This window comes from Antennarius striatus, chromosome 2, assembly GCF_040054535.1.
Source record: "Antennarius striatus isolate MH-2024 chromosome 2, ASM4005453v1, whole genome shotgun sequence".
In the NCBI taxonomy this organism is placed as follows: Eukaryota; Metazoa; Chordata; class Actinopteri; order Lophiiformes; family Antennariidae; genus Antennarius; species Antennarius striatus.
In genome coordinates this window covers 6,267,456-6,284,852 of record NC_090777.1, presented here as the reverse complement: position 1 = coordinate 6,284,852, position 17,397 = coordinate 6,267,456, and positions in this window count along the sequence as shown.

Here is a 17,397-nt window from a genome sequence, read left to right as displayed (position 1 = left end):
GACACATGCAGTACTAACAGGACATATACTAAACTATAACTAAAATATAAACGGTATAAAATAAAACAACAAAATAAAAATAAAAAGCGAAAGTGAAATAGCATGAAGCCCACATGGTGGGTAAGGTACACCCTTCTTATAATGTAAGGCATGTCACTAATGTCACAACATCACAACTCCTTGGCCCCACTACATTGCAGCATAGGCGGACATCCCATCTCCTCCCCTCCATTCAACTGCGTGCTGACCTCCACCTCCCCCCGCTCCTCCTGAGAGAGTCATTGTACCCCCTGATGGCACGGGGCACAAAGCAGGACTTCAGCCTCTCTGTGGATGTGCTGTGTGACAGCAGTCTGCCACTGAAGGTGTTTCTTTGCTGGGAGAAAGTGGTGTGCAGGGGGTGGCTGGAGTTGTCCATGACAGCCCTGACTTTGGACATGGTCCTGCTCTCCAGAAGCATCTCCACAGAGTCCAGGCTCAGCCCAACCACTGAGCCCGCTCTGCGGATGAGTCTGTTAAGACAGTCCATGTCTCTTTTCCTGGCCCTGCTACCCCAACACACAATGGCGTATTACAGCACAGTGGAAACTACGGACTGATAGAACATGAGAAGGAGCTTAAGACAGATGTTGAAGGAGGCCAGCCTCCTCAGTAAGTACATCCTGCTCTGCCCCTTCTTGTACACACAGGCCGAGTTGAGTGACCAGTCCAGTCTGCTGTCTAGCTGCAGTCCCAGGTACTCATAGTTTTCTACCACCTCCATCTCACTGCCCTCAATGATCACTGGCTGTGGAGAGGGATCACCATATCCTTCGTCTAGGAGACGTTGGGCTGGAGCTGGTTCTGTTGGCACCAATCCACAAAGTCAGCCGCCAATGCCCTGTACTCCCCCCGATCACCCTCCCGGACACATGCCACAATCGTAGTGTCATCAGAGTACTTATATGTCTTGTATTTATGAATGTATAGGACCTGACATGCTGTTTTTGAATGTTTTATTTCAGTGACACAGATCTTCCAGTAAAATGACCTGGCTTTTGATATTGTTTCTGGTCATAAAAACATTTGTACAATACTTTCAGTAGCTCCAGACATTAATTAATTATCCACTAAACCTTTGGAATACAGAATAAATACTATGGGTTGTCCGAAAATGATCTTACCTTCAAATCTTTTTGGAAATCATCCGAGGTAAAGTGCTCACGGCAGATCCTCGGATCCTTGGTCATATTGACCCAGTTTATCCATGCTCTCCATCTCCTTCCTAGCTTCACATAAGGTATTCTAAAGAACGAAAGGTCTTTGTCTTTGTGTTTTTGTCTTGTTGTGTTGGCACAACCATTCACCTCACAGATGTTATTTATTGGGTTTTTCGCTTCGTTGATTGCATTGTGTTCTGTGGCTACCAGGCTAAGTTTGTCGTCAATGACGTATGACGCCCACGTGACCACTGGATGCAGAAGCTGCTGCAGCGCAGATTTTAAGGTTTTCTGGCCAAAGGGATGATGCTACACAAATTTATTTTTTCTTCTATTTTTCATAATGATGAATAACATATATGCCACTTAAAATTTAGTTTACTGTCCCTTTAATAAAAGAAGCGAAAGAATAAAAGAAGCGGAGAACTGAATCATCATGGCAGAAATTTGCGTCCAGACAACGGAGGAAGTGGTAACTGAACTTGAGAAACGAAAGACGCAAATGAATGTTAAACTGATAAATTCAGAGTGGTATTCGCAACAGAATAGTATAAGATTATATGGGGTACGAGAAGGAAACGAAATAATGCGACCTCAATGATTACTGTACTTTTGTGAAAGACATGTTGATGAAAGGACTGGAGCTACCTCCGTATGCTGATTATCAAGAGAGCATACAGAGGGCTGCCGTCAAAATCTCTGGTTGATGCCCCTCCGAGATCAGTTGTCAAGTTTTCAAGCTACAGAACAAAAGAGAATGTGATTAAATGGGCCTGGCAGTAGAAGTGATTTGACTTCCGAGGTAATATGATACACCTGGACTACGATTACTCACCAGAGGTGAGGAGGAAACGGAGGTAATACAGAGAGGTAATAGCCATGCTGAAGGAGCGGAATATAAGATTTCAAACTCTGTTCCCAGTCAGAATGACAGTATTCTATAACGAAGGAACCCGTGATGTACAGCTCGGCAGAGGAGGCAACGTTGGACATGGAAAAGAGAGAGGGATACCGGTGACGGTTCTGAAAAAGCAAAGCTCACTTCTGGATCAAATCACCCGACTCACTTGGCAGGCCAGCAAAAAATGAAGAGCCCAGATAGATCCAGATCCAACTTTTGCTACGATAAACTTATAAACAGTTAAAATATTTCTTCTACAACCCCTAAACATGATTGCAAACGGAGTATAAATGACATTAAAGGCATAAATAGGCTAAATCTGAGGTTGGGACGCCCCACGCTGGACATTATGGACCTTACATATTAGCTTTAAGGCTAAAGAGGGCCCTCTCCCTCTACAAGGAGGGAGAGGGCCGTCTGAGTTATAAGACCACAAAAGAAGCCTTACTTTTGGAAGTCAAAATGGACACAAATTTTAATTTTTTAGTTTTAGAGTTAATGGTTTGTGTTTTTGCAACTGTTTAAAGTAGCTCCAGGGGTGAAATACTAGTTTTACATATAGAAATGAAAGACAATAAAGTACACTTAAAGACACAAGATATCAGTTAAAATAACTACCTATAATGTAATTGGACTGGTTAATCCAATTAAAAGAAGCAAAATAATGCCAAAATTGAAAAAGGACAACATAGAAGTAGCTCTCCTCCAAGAAAACCCACCTCAAAGAAAAGGAACATGAACAACTTAAGAGATGGAGATTTAACCAGTACTCATCTTTATACAAAAAAGGTTCAAAATGAGGTGTTGCAATACAGTACTTATCTCTAACAAATTAAAATTTGAATGTACGTTTGGAAAAAAAGGGGGCCAAAAATATAAGAATAATGATGAAGGAGCTTGGACTCTCAGAAATATGGAGAGATTTGAATCCAACTAAGAAAGACTACACTTTTTTTTACCCTCACTCTGTTAACTCTAGTCTTGACTATTTATTGACATTTCAAAAGGAATTACTCAGGGTGAAAATTTGCAATATTGGAACTACAGTATATTGCCCCAGTCTATATGGAGCTGATGTTGGAAGTCAAATATAAACATTTGCCCTTTGTCCTTCCCCAAATGAACAAATTCAATTTAATTTTCCAAGCAGAGAAATGTGTGATAGGAGACTTAATGAAAGAAATGGACAGACTCCTGTGTTTTCTTGGTCAAGTTTGTGCAAATGCCCCACATCAAGGGCTGCACAAAGTTGACAGATCTGAACTTCACAAACAGAGATATACAGCATTCAGATGACAGGCTTGCAGTGGGAATGACTGTCAGCTGACTGTGAAGAGCATGACATCACACCTGCTATACAAAAGAAATTATTCAATTGTGTAAGAGAATTCTATGAAGCAACAGTAAGAAAAATGCTTGCAAAATTTCCATTTGAAGATAAAGTGCTACAGGATTTAGTAGTGCTGGATCCAAAAAAGACTGATTCATTGGATTATACTCATGTTATCAGGCTGGCAGAAAACTTTGAAAGTAATGTTGATTTTGAACAATTGAAAGAGGAATGGGATGATCTGCAGCTTATGCCCGAATCAAATACCCTGGAAGGCCTGCAAACTGACAGCTACTGGATAGGAATTCTAAAGCAGACCACATCACTGGGAGTCCAGAGATTTCCTGAAATGTGGAAGCTCTTTTCCATTTTGCTGTGCCTCCCACATAGCACCGCAGATAGTGAGAGGGTGTTTTCACTTGTGAGAAAAATCAACACAGAGTACAGAAAGAGCATGGCGGAAGATACACTTGTTGCATATTTACAAGTAAAGATGAACTATACTGGCAAATGCTGTGACCTTGCCCCATCAAAAGATATGCTAGTTTCAGCAAAGAAAGCAACAGTAGCATACAACAAAGAGCACAGTAGTAGTTAAAGCACTTGTTTACATAATTTATTAAGCATGTACTTCATGTGTATAGAAGAATACAACTATGTACATAAACATTTGAAAAAATAATGGTGTAAGATTATTTTGTATTTTGTAAGGAAAAATACAACAGTTTGTAAGGCTGCGGAGCCTTGGAGGTTGACAGGTATGCAATCTCAAATATAAAACCAAGTAAGTCACCAGGACCAGATGGGTTCCCCTCTGAGTGGAACAGGGAAATGAGAGATCTATTGATTCACAGAATAAAGGAAACATTTAACTACATTATGTTCATAATAATAGCAGTGTGTCTAAAAATATGAGTAAAACCTCAAAATTATTCAAATAATTGATATTTTAATGCACACAAATGCATTTGGTACTAGGGTTGAGCCAGACACTCGTTTCATACGAGTACGATACGAATAAAACCAGTTAAAATTCGTGATTGGACTGACGGTTTTCACGCTCTGTGATTGGCCAGTCACACTTACTTCCCGCCCCTCCCTACAGAGTGCTGCTAGAGCGGAGCTTCCCTGTCCCACTCCCGCACACGCAGACATTTACTGATCTCTTTGTTGGTGGCTTCACTGTAAATCAGGTCTTTCTTCTTAGGTTTTCTTCAGCTTGCCTCTATTTCAGTGTTTGGTTAACTGGTGAACTTTGTTGTTGTTTTTTTTGTTGCACGTACGCATGCATTTAACCACCGCCTCCACTCGTCCTTTTTTTTTTTAACCTGTTTGCTCTAAACTCTGTTAAAATAAATAATTTATATACTTAATAAATATTTTAACTGAGACATAGCGCGCATACAGACAGACAGACAGACAGACACACACACACACACACACACACAATCAACATTGTTTATGTGGGGAAAAAAAGGCAAACATTAGGTGCTAAAAATAAATAATTGAAAAAAACCCCAGTTCGATTATAAAAAAAAATAAACTGAAAAAGAAAATAAATAAAAGTTTTGTTAAGTATGACAATTCTTGTTCATGCATACTTTGTAGTTGATAATTTCCTATTGCATGCACTTCATTAAAGCATTTTGTGTTTACTCATTCTATATATAGTTCCTTTACTATTGTGATCAAAAGCGTTGAATCTCAATTCTGAGGCTTTTTGGTAAATATTCATTCATAGATTTAAGAATATTCATGTTCTGACTCAGTTACATAAAAAAACTTGTTCTATAAATAGTTCTCTTACTTTTGTGATCAAAAACATTGATTTGAATCTCAATTTTGAGGCTGTTCTGTAAATAGTTTTAAAATAAACAATAAATATAGCAACTTGTGATCAATCCATATCAATTTTAGACTTAAAATAATGTAGCGATTTAGCCCCACCCATTTCCGGTCAAACTGCGCCCACTTCCGGTTTAAGCCCCGCCCATTCCAAATACAGCTACGGATACAGATAATCTAGTTGGTTGAACAGATACAGATACAGATAGTGGTGTACTCGCTCATCCCTATCGGGTACACTGCATATCATATTTCAAAGCAAGAAAAGTCTAAAAAAAACAACAACAAAAAAGCTATTTAATTTGTTAATATTTTACAGAAAATATTCAGCATTCTGATTGACTCAAACTGATTTAAAAAAAACAAACTAGAAAAGGCCAGGTTGACTAGGTGGATTAATTACTAAATTAATCCACCTAGTCAACATGATTGACTACCATTACAGTACAGTTTGATGGATGAAATAAAAATCTTGAGATGGTGCCCCTATGACATTGATTTCAAATCCAAATAAATTAGATGCAGGTTATAAAGGATGGGCTTAACAAGGTGTCTCCTCATACTGCACTTTCTTCAGACAGGGGACACTAGATGATTTCTAGACAATGAAAAGACTAAGTGGGCTAAATAATATGTTTCCAATATGTGAATATGTAAATTTTACATGTTGCAGATGTTAATATGTATGTATATTATTATTTATGTTTGACCCTCCCCCCCTGCTGCCACGATCGCACAAATTTCCCCACTGTGGGACAATAAAGGTCTATTATTATTATTATTATTATTATTATTATTATTATTATTGTAGTGACTTTTATAGATTCCTACAGCTGTGCCATTATATAAACGGTATACTTACAAAAGGTCATAAAGAATTTGAAAATAATTTACCTGGCTATATTTGTGCCTATGGGGCCAGACTCTGGGCGTAAAAAGATATCAAGAATATATAAAGGACTTCAGGGGATGGAGGAAGCAAACATCAGCTATATAAAGCAAAATGGGAACAGAAAGCAAACAGCATTATTACACAAGAAGTTTGAGTTAGACAATGCGAATTTCAATAGAAGATATCAAGTTCATCCCAATGGAGAGCATTTGGTTTCAAGACAGTCTGCAAATATTTATTACTCCTGTTCAGAAGCGCCATCACTCAGGCTCCGCCAGCTGCCGGAGGACCTGTGGCTCTCTGGAGGCCAATCACTATCATATATTTTGGGCTTGCCCAAAAATAAATTTCGTTTGGCAACAGATTCAAATAGAATTAGGAACTATATTTGGACCAACCATAGCATTCTAATGGGACAAACTTTTGTTTTTGTTTTTTTATCATCTACATCCATGACTAATAAAACCAGGTGTTTATTTTGGATATTGAGTATTGCAGCATGGAAAACAATCACAAGAAACTGGATTAAGCCTAGTGCACCTTCTATAGAGAATTAAAATGATAAGATTTATGAAATGTATGTAATGGAAAGGATTACCTATACACTGAAGCTTCAAAAGACTAAATTTGAAGAAGAAAAAGACTTTTAAAACCATGTTTATTAATAAAAGTTGAAATACAAGATAGTTCCAAAAAGATTCACGCAAACAGGAACTCACATTTCAACAAGTAATATATAATGTAGGAACATAAGCAAAATATAAGAGGAAGGAGTGTGTGTGTCTTTACACATCTTTTCACAGTTCCCTCTTCAGGTAGCTCAACGAGGAGGCCCTGAAGAGGGTGTTGTGACTTAATTTGAAGGATGTGATTTGCTACATAAATATTCATAAGTTAATAATTCATGTCAGACAGTTCATCTGATATATGTTAAATATGTAGTTAAAAGAATATGTATTTTATTTCACCAGGTGCAGAGAAAAAAAAAAGTAAAGAAAGCCGCCTCAGTACAAGGACAGAGTCTCATCTCGTCATTTTGTGGAGTTTAATTCGTTACATTTTTTGGTGCCGAAACCCAGGAGTAGGATAAGCTACAAAACATGGCAGACGACGATGCTCAAACGCGACCGGACTTCGGAGAACGTGTTGAAAAGTTTAAACGGAAACGTCCGACAATAGGGAGTTCAACTACGAGGCTGTTGAATCAGATGGACACTGAATTACTGAAGGATGATTTAGATACGGATCGTGTACGGGAGATGCTGGCTGTGTTGTCAGCAAAGGAGGACAGCGTGAGCCTGCTTGATCGGGAAATTGAGGAGTTCACTTCTCTGGACGATGTGGAGGCAGAAACAGAACTCGCAGAGGAATATAAGGACCGTATCATCGGGAGGAAATCACAAATGCAACGGATGCTAAGGGCTCATGAAACTGTGAGTAACGCAAACCTCCCGCCTGCTCGTCTAAGTGATGCAAGTGCAAACTCGGCCGGATCTCATCACAGCAATCCCTCAGTAAAGTTGCCAAAGCTGATGATTGAGAAGTTTAATGGAGATGTAAGTTTGTGGCAGGAATTTTGGAGCCAATATGAAACTGCTATTCGGCAATTATGCACTTTGTAAGAGAGAAAAGTTTACTTACCTGAAAATGTACCTGACAGGACCAGCTGCAAAGGCAGTAGCAGGACTCACACTCTCAGATGATAACTATGATGCTGTAGTTAATATACTCCAAAACAGATTTGGAAGGATCTCATTGTAAACACACACATGACAAAGCTACTGAATCTCACTCCTGTGAAAAATATCCTCTGACGTCAGTGCATTGAGACAGCCATACGATGAATGCAAAATTCAAACCAGGAGTCTGGAGTCACTCGGAGTAGTATCAGATACTTATGGAAGCATGCTATGCCCGATACTACAGCAAATGATGCCGGAGGACATGGCTCTTGAATATAGCTGTCAAAAGGGAGAAAATGATGAATGGAGTGTGCCTGATGTTCTAAGGTTCCTGCAGAAGGAGGTTCAGAGCCGAGAGAGAACCTTGCAAATGATGACATCATACAATCAAAAAGAGAGCCAGCCCACATACAAGTCATGGAATAAAACACACTTCTCCAGCGACATGAAACTCAGGAAAACCGAGCATGGCATCTGCAGCTGTGCTACATACAGCTACCCAAAAGACACAAAACTGTCTATTCTGTGAAAGCACTGAGTACAGATCAGAAAAATGTAAGGTTTCTGCAGTAAGGTTTCTGTGGATAACAGGCCCACCATCTGAGGAGAAGGATGAAAAACTGCGCGTGTTAAGGATGACAAGAGTGGTTTTTGGAGCTTCTTCAAGTCCATTCTTACTTGCAGCCACCATAAAGAAACTCCTGAAGCGATATGAGTCCGAATACCCACAGGTGGTGGAGAGTCTCAAAACCTCACTTTATGTGGATGACTTTATTGAAAGTTCAAAGGAGGTGTTAGAGGCACACTCAGTGACAATTAAAGCGAAGGACATCATGGCTGCTGCAGGTATGGACCTTTGTAAATGGGTGACCAACTCCCCTGAGTTGAAGGAAAAATGGCAGGAGAGCCACATGGACTGTGCTATACAGCCAGAGACGCACGGGTCAGTTCTGAAGGTTCTGGGCTTAGTGTGGAAGCCAGCAACTGACGAATTTGTGTTCGACCTCAGGAAATTGCTCTTGACCTTAAGTGAGAGGCAGAACACAAAGAGGAGTGTCTTGCAATCATCTGCTCGCATCTTTGATCCTTTAGGATTTTTGACCCCTTTCACAATCAGGATAAAGTGCATGTTCCAGAAAATGTGGGACAAGGGACTCAGATGGGATGAGGAACTGCCACCTGATCTAGCAAGAAAATGGCGGCAGTGGTGTTCAGAACTCCCTGAACTACACCAACTGTCAATCCCAAGGTGGTACAGAACAGATATGCAGTCACAAAACAGCCACAAGTTAAAGCTACATGTGTTCTGTGATGCGAGCAAAAAGGCTTACAGTGCAGTTGCTTACATCCAAGGAGAAACAAGGGATGGATAAATGACTGTTAGTCTAGTTGCATCCAAGTCCACAGTCGCCCCACTCAAGAGGATGACACTCCCTCGTCTCGAGTTAATGGGAGCTGTAATAGGAGCCAGACTAGGGGGCACTCTCATGAAGTTACTGCAAATAGACAGAACACAACTCAGACTATGGACAGACTCAATGAGAGTGTTACATTGGATATGTAGTTCCGCACAGAAGTGGAAACAGTTCGTCGCAAACCGAGTGACAGAAATCCAATCGCTGTCTGACCCAAAATCATGGTCACATTGTCAAGGAAAAATAAATCCAGCTGACCTTCCAACCAGAGGTCTGTCTGTGCAGGATCCAAAACAGAGCACACGGACCTAGTGCTTTATTGTCATGTGATCAGTTGGGAGGGACCAAGGACTTTGTTCAGGATGAGGAGGTGAACGAGGAACTCAGAAACAAATACCAAGTGACAGTATAGCTAGTGAATCAGGAGGAAAAAGAGCAGTTAACACCAGTGTTGTGCGTGGAAAGATACAGTAGCTTGAGAAAGGTGTTCCGAGTGACAGCCTGGATAAAGAGGTTCTTGACCAACCTGCTTGCGACCACAAAAACGCACGGTGAGCTGACTGCAGAGGAGCTGCATGAAGCCGAAAAATATTGGATCAAGGTGACTCAGAGTCAGAGTTTCAGCTCGGAGATCAATCTCTTAAAAGCAGGAAAAGCCCTCAATACTGACTCCAAAATAAAGGAGCTAAAAGCATTTCTGGATGAGGATGAGCTGCTAAGTGTTGGGGGGAGGCTCCAGTTTTTAGACTTGAAATACAGAGAAAAGCACCCATGGATTTTGCCTAACGATCACAAATACACAGAAATGTTGGCACAGTATCAACATGAGAAAGTGATGCATGCGGGTGTAAGAGACACTTTGGTTCAAATCAGAGAAAGATACTGGATTTTGAGGGCAAGGCAGATAGTTAAGAAAGATGTGTCACGATGTACTCTTTGAAAGAGATTCAAGGTAAAGGCTGGACAACAGACTACTGCACTACTGCCCAAGGACCGAATAATAGAGTCACCACCATTCGAAGTCACAGGAGTGGACTTTGCAGGGCCGCTCCATGTGAAAGCACAGGGTTCCATAAAGAAATCATACATCGCATTATTCACATGTGCAGTGATGAGAGCAATCCACTTAGAGCTAGTTTCTGATCAATCAACAGAAAACTTCCTGTTGGCCTTGAAAAGGTTCACCTCAAGGAGACGATTATGCAAGGTGATCTACTCCGACAACTCAAGAACATTCAAAAGAGCTGACAAGGACTTAAAAGAATTATGGGAAAGCATCAAATATCCACAGCTGTTAGAGTTTTTCTCAGAAAAGGGCATCACCTGGCGTTTCATAGCTGAGAGAGCGGCATGGTGGGGAGGATTTTGGGAGAGACTTGTGCAGTCCGTTAAAGTTATTCTAAGAAAGGTACTTGGGAGAGCTAATCTCAGTTTTGAAGAAATGTGCACCATTCTGACGGAAGCTGAAGCAGGGATAAACTCAAGGCCGATAACCTATGTGCACAATGAGGTAAATGAACCACAGCCGCTCACTTCCTAGTGGGCCAGAGACTCACTAGCCTTCCTACAAAATCATTTCCGGCGGATCCACACCATCCATCAGTGAACAAGGAGGAGATGACTCGGAGATGGAGGTATAGACAAAGACTCACGACCAGCTTCTGGAACAGCTGGCGAAAGGAATACCTGTTGGACTTAAAATCAGCTCATCGCTGCGAGACGCCACAGCCTTCCTAGCTGAACGCGGGGGATGTTATTCTCATCGGGGAGGATAACACACCAAGGCAGTCCTGGAAACTAGGAAGAGTTGAACTGTTTCCAGGTCATGATGGACTTGTGCGTTCATGTGCAGTTTGCACTAAATCAGGGACTGTTTTACGTAGACCAGTTCAGTTGTTATATTCTCTTGAAATTTAGATGACACATGGGTCATCGGGGGGAGGATGTTGTGACTTTATTTGAAAGATGTGATTTGCTACATAAATATTCATAAGTTAATAATTCATGTCAGACAGTTCATCTGATATATGTTAAATATGTAGTTAAAAGAATATGTATTTTATTTCATAGTACTTTTTTAGGAAAAGGGGAATAAGTTAGGAGCTAAAAATTGAAATTGATTACTTGTTTATGGCGGTCTGATTTCAGTGACGCACCAGGTGCAGAGAAAAAAAAAACAGTAGAAGAATCGTTGTTGTTAGCAGGCAAGCTAAGAAGCCTCAGTTGTTTTGGGAGATGTACAACCCTTTTTTGATTCAGTAAAGAAAGCCGCCTCAGTGCAAGGACAGTCTCATCTGGTTATTTTGTGGAGTTTAATTCATTACAGAGGGAGTTGTCGCGACATGGTCGGCTCCTGACTCCGATAAATACATTCCCGGTCGGCAATTCTTCTCAGGCATGTTACGCCTTCCAAAGACTGGATATGATGGTTCCTAATCAGTTCAATCAAGAACTGAAAATCATGCTCACATTTAAAATTGATTACTATGATTACAAGGTTTATGTCTCCAGTGAGAGCATGAAATGTTTCTGGTGCTGGTCTGAAGGGAGTAAGTGAACTCCATCACTGAGAGTGGTGTGGGCTATTCTTTCATCCAGTCCACCTCCCTGCTCTCATTGCTGTGTGTTTCCTGTAAAAAACATAACATTTTTCATCCTTGCTGTGTCAATCACCAGCACCTTTTTCTTTTCCTTTCTGGCTTCAATTATGTTTAACATTCCCACTCCGCAAGAATAAATGGTGAGGGAGAAGTTAAAAGCTAGAACGTTAAAATAAATAAATAAATAAATGAAATAAATAACAAAACTGTTGCGACAACGGCAGGACCTGTTGAAACAATCCATTCACGATAATCCCCCTTTCGATCAGTGACTTAACCCGTTTTACCTTCTCCACAAACAGAACCACTGCTCTGTTCATCAGCGCAGCAGACCTCACCTCACTGTGCCCAATAATCTCCCCCACTGCAAGTGCCACCTCTACCAGCTTTAATGACAACTCTGATCACATGTCTCTTTAACTGGGCTACTGCCACTATTCTACCCTGTTAAAAATGACCAAAATATCAAAATGCATCAAATACACCTCACTTCCTTCTACACTGGTTTCCTCTGGTGACCTATTCTATACAGTCAGGACCTCCACTAATCTGTTGTTTTATAACATTGGTGTTGAGGTATCAGTTATAAGATATGATAAAACAGCCTAAACCGTTTTCACTCCAACAGCACTGCCTGTCTATGCACTACCTTGTTTTGTGTTTTCTCTCCGTCTCCTTTTGCTTTCCCCCTTAACTCACAGGGGTGCAGCACTTACCTCTCTGGCTCACAATAGGAAATTCTAATAAAGACTGACAATTTACAGTACTTCCCAGAGGGGACTGGTGACGGTCACATGCATGCATTAAAATATATAAAAGATTTTGCTGCAAGACTAAAATAAGCATTTAAGCATCAAAGGAAATATCACTGGAGATGACAAAGTTGGGTGACACATCCAGGAATCCAAGTGGCAAACATCTAAGTGTTGTAACATGTAAATCTGTTGTTTGGATGTTTTTAAATGCGTATATAAGACCAAATGCTTCTACAATGGTCAGAGTTACATTCTTGAAGTGTTGCTCTCCATAAAGGAATATATTAAAAGGAAATGATTAGACAATTTGCAACTCTCATTTTATCAGGAGTAATTTTCTGTGACAGTATATGGTGAGAGGTTCAAAAGTCTGACTGCAGCTATTCTGGATGTCTTGGTCTGAATTTGGACATGTCCAGAAGAGAGATAGTGAATATATTGGTAGAAGGATGTTGAGTTTTGAACTTTCAGGCAAGAGGCCTCGAGGAAGACCAAAGAGGAAGTTTATGGATGTAGTGAAAGAGGAAATGAAGGTAGTTGGTATAAGAGAAGACGATGCAGAAGACAGGGTTAGATGGAGGCAACTGTTTAGCTGTGGCGACCCCTGAAGGGAAAAGCCAAAAGGCGAAGAAGAAGAAGTTTTGGCCTAGATGCAGCAGCCTCCTTCAAGAGGACAGGGGTTTGAAAAATCATTTTGTAGGATGATATCTACACTCCGAAGATGTGAAGGTAATCTTCCCACAGTATGGGCCTCAGATCGGGTTCTACATACTGCATATGTCTTAATAAGAAAAATCAGTGAGAGCGTTGATAAACTTTAGGGTTTATTTTATCTATCGATGGCTGTGCTTGCAGCTAAAGATCTCTTCAATGTTGATCTGGAGACCTCCCTCTCCAGAGAGTCACTTTCCAGGAATGAGCAAGGCAAAAAAAATTGGAAAGGGGGGTCATTCTAACTGGACCCCCTTCGCTGGTTCAAGAGCAAATATTTGTTTTCTAATACAAGCCTTATCTGGATATTTGAGCTCCTTTCTTACAATCAATGCTTATCCCAGCTCCCCTTTAGACGAGGCTAATTTCTGCCCCTTGGATCTACAGTCTTTATTTCAGTGTGTAATCAGAGTCCAAGATCGTAGGTGAGGCTTGAAATGAAGATTCAGTGGTGAACTGAGACCTTTTCCATCTCACCTGTTAGATTACTTTAGGAGTGTCTCTTATTTCTCTTTCCTTGCTCTTTCTTGCTCATAGTACAGGTCCTTCTCAAAAATTAGTATATTGTGATGAAGCTCATTATTTTCTGTAATGTACTGATAAACATTAGACTTTCATATATTTTAGATTCATTACACACAACTGAAGTAGTTCAAAGCTTTTATTGTTTTAATATTGATGTTTTTGGCAAAAAAAATAAAGAAAAACCAAAAATCCCTATCTCAAAAAATTTGCATATTTCATCCGACCAATAAAAAAAAGTTGTTTTTAAATACAAAATAAGACAACCTTCAAATAATTATGTTCAGTTATGCACTCAATACTTGGTCGGGAATCCTTTTGCAGAAATGACTGCTTCAATACATCGTGGCATGGAGGCAATCAGCTTATGGCACTGCTGAGGTGTTACGGAGGCCCAGGATGCTTTGATGGCAGCCTTAAGCTCATCCACATTGTTGGGTCTGGTGTCTCTCAACTTCCTCTTCACAATATCCCACAGATTCTCTATGGGGTTCAGGTCAGGAGAGTTGGCGGACCAGGTGAGCAAAGTAATACCATGGTCAGTATACCATTTACCAGTGGTTTTGTGACTGTGAGCAGGTGCCAGGTCATGCTGAAAAATGAAATCTTCCTCTCCATAAAGCTTTTCAACAGATGGAAGCATGAAGTGCTCCAAAATCTCCTGATAGCTAGCTGCATTGACCCTGTCCTTGATAAAACACACTGGACTAACACCAGCAGCCGACAGTACTTGATATTGGACTTCAGGCATTTTGGCATTTCCTTCTCCCCACTCTTCCTCCAGACTCTGGCACCTTCATTTCCGAATGACGTGCACAATTTGGTTTCATCCAAAAAAAGTACTTTGGTCCACTGAGCAACAGTCCAGTGGTGTGTCTCTGTAGCCCAGGTCAGGCACTTCTGCCGCTGTTTCTGGTTCAAAAGTGGCTTGATCTGGGGAATGTGGCACCTGTAGGACATTTCCTGCACACGCCTGTGTACGGTGGCGGTGGATGTTTCTACTCCAGACTCAGTCCACTGCTTCCACAGGTCCCCCAAGGTCTGGAATCTGCCCTTCTCCACAATCTTTCTTAGGGTTCGGTCACCTCTCCTGGTTGTGCAGCGTTTTCTGCCACACTTTTTCCTTCCCACAGACTTCCCACTGAGGTGCCTTGATGCAGCACTCTGGAAACAGCCTATTCGCTCAGAAATTTCTTTCTGTGTCTTACCCTCTTGCTTGAGGGTCAATGATGGCCTACTGGACAGCAGTCAGGTCAGCAGTCATACCTAAGATTGCGGTTTCGAGTAATGAATCAGGCTGGGAGTTTTTAAAAGCCTAAGGAATCTTCTAAGGGGCGGCAGTGGCTCAGCAGTAGAGCAGATGTCTCGTAGACAGATCACCCCAGCCATTGGTGGATCGAATCCCGCTCCTGCCATGATGTCACCAGGAGTGTGAGCTGACAGTGGGAGGTGTCAGCTTACCTCCCAGCCACTGCCATGGCACCCTTGAGCAAGGTGCCGTCCCCCCTACAAGCTGCTCAATTTGGGGCGCGTTCCGAAGCCGCTGCCTGTCAGTCTGCCTCCCAATGTGTGTGTAGTTTAATGTGAATATATTAACTGCATGCTTACAGGCCCCCTTGTGTGCTGTGTTCAGGTGCCCTGTATACTGTCAACTAACCTGAGTGACCATGTAATTTCCCCTTGCAGGGATCAGTAAAGTATACTTTTTCTTCTTTTGCAGGTGTTTCGAGTTAATTCTTTGATTCAGATGATTTGGCTAATAGCTCGTTAAGAGTACCTTTTCATGACATGCTAATTTTTTGAGATAGGGATTTTTGGTTTTTTTTGCCGAAATCATCAATATTAAAACAACCGGTAAAGGCGGATGGCTGCCGTCCAGGGTCTGGATCCTGCACAGAGTTTCTTCCTCAATGAGGGAGTTTTTCCCTGTCATTGTAGCTTATGTTTGCTCTGGAGGGTTCTGCTTGATTTCTCTATCTGTTAAAGTGCTTTGAAAAGTCTGCTGATGTGATTAAGTGCTATATAAATAAAAAATGATGTTTGATTGATTGACAAACCCTCTTATCCACAATGGTCTAGTATTTTCATGCCAGATGCCCCACACTGAATTACAGTTACTCTGGGTATTCTAAAATCAAGAGATCCGCATCATCTGCAAAGAGCTTTGACACATTTCTTAGCTTCTGAGACCATGGACTCTCCTCTCCTGTCTGAGACTAGGCACAGACCACTGAAAAGATTTCAGTTTGTGCAAGTGATTTTATTAATGGAAGTTAACCCAGTTTATGATTATAAGATCAAGTTGTTGAATTATGCTTTTCACTTTGTGTAATTTCAGTTGTTAACTGGCTTAAATGTGAGGCTTGTCAAATCTCTTCCATTCATACTATTATAAGGCATGCATATAAATAATAGAACACAACACCTAGACAGTGCTGTGTAAATAAATATATGTTTGTATAATTAAATATCTGTTTCTTTCAAAAAGGTATTCACTGTGTTAATAAACATTTGAAAACATCCTCCGAGCAGTGGCCTAGATTCTCTTGCCCTGTCCTCTGTATGTGCTCTTGCTCCATAGGCCTGTCAATGCCATCAGAATTAGAAATTCTAATGGACGTGTCACCACTTTGAACTCCGGACATGAAGAGCTTTGAGTCTGGTGCTCCCTTGGATTTGCCAGCAAAGTCTGCACATTGATCCTTCTGAATTTGTTTAACTTTGACTATCGCTTTCATTTTGCTCTCCCGTCCACTCCCTCTTTTTGCTCTGCTCATTTTTTCTCTGACTGGTTCTTCTCTTTCTTCTTCTTTGATTCCGGCAGTGCACATTTTCAGTCTCTGTTTAACACACACACACACACACACACACACACACACACACACACACACACACACACACACACACACACACACACACACACACACACACACACACACTGAAGGTGAAAGAAGAACAAGAGGATTTTTTTTAATTTTTACTACACCTATAATCACATTCACAAATATACAGTTTCACATATCAATAGAGAAGCTATATATAATAAGAAAATTATGGATAAAATGAATAAACCCGGGCGGGTTGTTGCGGGGCTGGGTTAAACCCGCAATATTAGACTAGCGACTCCAGCAACAGTACGCTGTCTACCAGAGCTTCTGACATTGAAGCTAATCTCAGGGTGCTGTCATCAGGAAAGGGAGACAGGGCAGACAGACACACTCCACCACTACATATAGGAACATTGTTATTCATGTCGGCACCAAAGATGTTTGGCTCCGGCAGTAAGAAATCACAAATAATAGCATGGTTCGTGCTCTGGACTGCACTACGAAGATGTGTCGGCATTGAGAAATAGTCTCTGGCCTCTTGCCTGCATGGGGGAATGATGAGATCTATAGTAGATTAACAGCTACGAACTACTGGCTGGCGCATTACTGTAGGGAGCAGAGTTTAGGCTTCATAGATAACTGGCCTTCTTTCTGGGGCTGCCCCGAGGTGCTGAGAGCTGACGGCCTGCATCCTACTGGGCAGTCGCAGCTTTCTTG